This window comes from Carlito syrichta, unplaced genomic scaffold (assembly GCF_000164805.1).
Source record: "Carlito syrichta isolate Samal-C Ts95f unplaced genomic scaffold, Tarsius_syrichta-2.0.1 Scaffold287352, whole genome shotgun sequence".
Taxonomy (NCBI): Eukaryota; Metazoa; Chordata; class Mammalia; order Primates; family Tarsiidae; genus Carlito; species Carlito syrichta.
Genome location: NW_007231448.1, coordinates 1 through 3,608, shown reverse-complemented (window position 1 = coordinate 3,608; position 3,608 = coordinate 1). Strand labels below are relative to the sequence as shown.

At 41.2% G+C, this 3,608-nt stretch overlaps 1 pseudogene; it reads left to right on the top strand.

Annotated features, from left to right (window-relative positions):
- Positions 1 to 1,493: 1,493 nt before the first annotated feature.
- On the top strand, positions 1,494 to 1,985 carry LOC103254698 (annotated as a pseudogene).
- Positions 1,986 to 3,608: the final 1,623 nt, after the last annotated feature.

The following is a 3,608-nucleotide window of genomic DNA, read 5'->3' as shown; positions in this document are numbered from 1 at the left end:
TCTTGCAGCTTTCCAGTACAAGGCAGTGCTCAGCCCCAGCCTTGACTTCAGATAAATTCAATCTATATTCTGGAGACAAGCTCACTGGACTGCAGCACAACTCCCCACCTGAGCCTTGCCTTAATCAGCAAGATGATAATTAACAGGAACATCCATGAACTTGAATATATAAATATTTAATGCAATGAGACACTGAGTTTTAAGTGTTTATATATCAATCATTATTGTTTGAAAACTAACTGGATTTGCACATCCATCCATATAGATAGATTCATTTTATTAAAATTGGTGACATGAGTATGAATACTTAGCAGTTTATTTATAAATCTACTTAGACAAAATTTAAAGCTAAATAATATATCAATTAAAAAACTGATATTTAGCCGGGTTCTGTGGCTCAGCCTGTAATCCTGTGCCTTTGGGAGGTGAGTGGATTGCCTGAGCCCACGGGTTCAAGACCCACCTGGGCAGCGAGACCTCATCTCTACAATAAATCAAAAAATCAGCTGGGCATGGTAGCGCATGCCTGTAATTCCGGCTACTTGGAAGGCTGAGGTGGAAGGATCGCCGGAGCCCAGCAGGCAATGCTGCGGTGGCTGGAAGTGGCCACTGCACTTCAGTCTGGGCAACCGAGTGAGACTCCAACTCAAAAAAATAAAAATAAAAAATAAATATGCTTCTGAGCATTTTTTTATTTATAACAAGGCAGTAAGTTTATGCTCCCAATGATATTGATAATGCAAATTATTTTTATCCCCACTTGATCCATTTCAAAGTAACTTTTAGACTTACCAGAACTTTCCCAAACTTTGCTATGTATCACCTAGAAACAAGTAGAGTCTTTTATATAATTTCAGTAAAAGTATAAAATACATTGTTGAATTTAGTACTTGAGTCCATTTTAAATTTTTAGAATTGTCTTCTAAATATCTTTACTGAGCCGGACTCAGTGGCTCAGCCTGTGATCCTGTGCTTTGGGAGGCTGAGGTGCGTTGATTGCCTGAGCCCACGGGTTTGAGACCCACCTGGGCAACTTGGTGAGCTCTCAACTCTACAATAAATCAAAAAACTAGCTGGGCGTGGTAGTGCATGACTGTAGTGCCAGCTACTTGGAAGGCTGAGGCGGAAGGAATGCCAGAGCACAGCAGGTTGAGGTTGTGGTGGCCAGGAGCATGCCACTGCACTCCAGTCTGGGCAACAGAGTGAGACTCCAATGCAAAAATAAATAAATAAATAAATATCTTTACTGACAATATTTCCTTTACTCAGAAATATATTCTCTGCAAACAAATCTGTGCTCCCTGTTTTGACCTGGGAAACTGGGGACACTGCACCTGTCCTGAGTTATTGAGATGTGCCAGGCCCACAGCTGTGCCAAGCCTGCCCTATCCCCTGCTGATTTGCATGTACCCAGAACATAGCTCACGGCCGTGAAGATTTATTAATAGGCTGGTCTCACCCTGTGCAGGACTCAGTCTCAGTCAGGTCACAGCATGGACATGAGGGCCCCCACTCAGCTTCTGGGGATCCTGCTGCTCTGGCTTCCAGGTAAAGAAGAACAATAGAATTGACTCAGTCAGTGTGCTCATTACTGTATGGGCATCAGAGAAGTCCTCTTATAATATGGTTAATAGTGTGGGATTTTTATGTTTTCCATTCCAGGTGCCAGATGTGACATTCAGATGACCCAGACCCCATCCTCCCTCTCGGCATCTCTAGGAGACAGAGTCACCATCACTTGCCGGGCAAGTCAGGGCATTAGCATTAATTTACAGTGGTATCAGCAGAAACCAGGGCATCCTCCTAAGCTGCTGATCAAGTGGGCATCTAACTAGCAATCTGGGGTCCCATCGAGGTTCAGTGGCAGTGGGTCTGGGACAGATTTCACTCTCACCATCAACACCCTGCAGCCTGAAGACGTTGCTAATTATTACTGTCAACAGAGTAACAGTTACCCTCCCACAGTGTTACAAGCCATTACATAAACTACCCATGGAAGGAAATGCACACATTGCCTTGTCTGCCCCAGCTGCTGCTCCCGGTGCCTACAACTGCTAATAATGTTTCTCAGACTCAGCTATGTTTCGAATGTCATTGGTAGATTTTGGCAGTGGGGCCCATGAAGGCTCCTCTGCACTCTGACTCTCTTTTATCCTCCTCTGTGCCAGAAGCATGAACATAACAATGTCTCTCCTGATTTAATAATGAAAGAAGATTAGTACACCTGAAGAGTGGGTATTATGGATTAATGGGAATTCATAGTGCAAATGAGAAACCACTCTTTGCTTTCCAAGAGAAATTGTGTTGATGCAAATAATTATAATTTGAATCATAGCATTTCGAAGCTAGGTTATGCCATTTGGAGAAGCAAATACTAAGATCAGGGGATTATCTGGACTTTCAGAAACCTGATTTTGTCTAGCCTTGAAGGTATAAGATATCTAACTATATGGTCTTCAAATCCGTCTTGGAAGCCCAGTGTTGGGGGAGTTGTGATGCTCTCAGCTTATTAGTACCTCTCCAGGTGACTCGCCAGCCTTCACCTCAGTCCACACTCTGTCTTCAGATGTCAATCAATATTGAATTATCCTCTTCTGACTTTTGAATCTTATTGGGGGACCTGTCATTGAACAACTCTACAGGAAACCAGAAAGAAAAAAGTCTTTGGAAAAGTGTATTTTCAGAAGTGATATGCTGATGCAAATATGACAGTTGACAGCCTAATATAGTCAATATTTTCACCATTTTACAAGTTAGAGATGACTCCCAAATACATGTTAAAATGTTTTAAAGGACCACCATCAAGTGTGTATTAAAGCAAGAAAGCTTTACTATAATAGAAAAAACAGAAAATCAATACATTTCTTGAAATAAATAACAGTTACATGACAATCAAATGAAAAATCTTCCTTGACAAAAAACAAGACAACTGAAAATGCTAAACATTGTATGTGACATTTTTCCTTAGTGTGGAAGTTATTTGCTATTCCAAATTTATTCAGAAGGCATCAGAATCATCCATTTATGACAATACATGAAACCCATAATCCATTTACTGGAAGATAATCTTTATTTAACAATGTAACAGGTGACGTGTAAAAGGTTTAAGAAAGTATGTTTAATAATTGTATAGTTCTGCCAAAGAGATTTACTTTTTTCCAATGAGGTAATTCAAGAAAATTCCAAACGACAGTTACATCTTCCAAGCACACTCAACATTTTTCTAATCAATGCAACATTGTTGGGAGCCGGCCACAGAGGCCCACTGAGCGTTAGGGATCAGGGAGGGCCGTGGACCTCGAGACTGCTAGGACGTGTTCAGGAGCCGTAGACACCATTTTCCTCCCCCTTTTGCCATGCAGCACAAATAACCTAAAGGAACTCTGCTGGCCTAAGCTGAAGACTCTGTGACTGTGACAGGCATGGCTCACTCTAGAAACCCATCGTTCCTGTTTCCCATAAACTGCAGTTTCAGCTTAGGTATTAGATATAATTCAAACTCAGGTCACATTTGGGAGCCTTTTATACGGTACAAGCTTCTTTATAAGATTTAAAAGAATATTTATAGAATTAGTATATAGTTAGGGAGAGCTGTTTGCAGCTTTTCA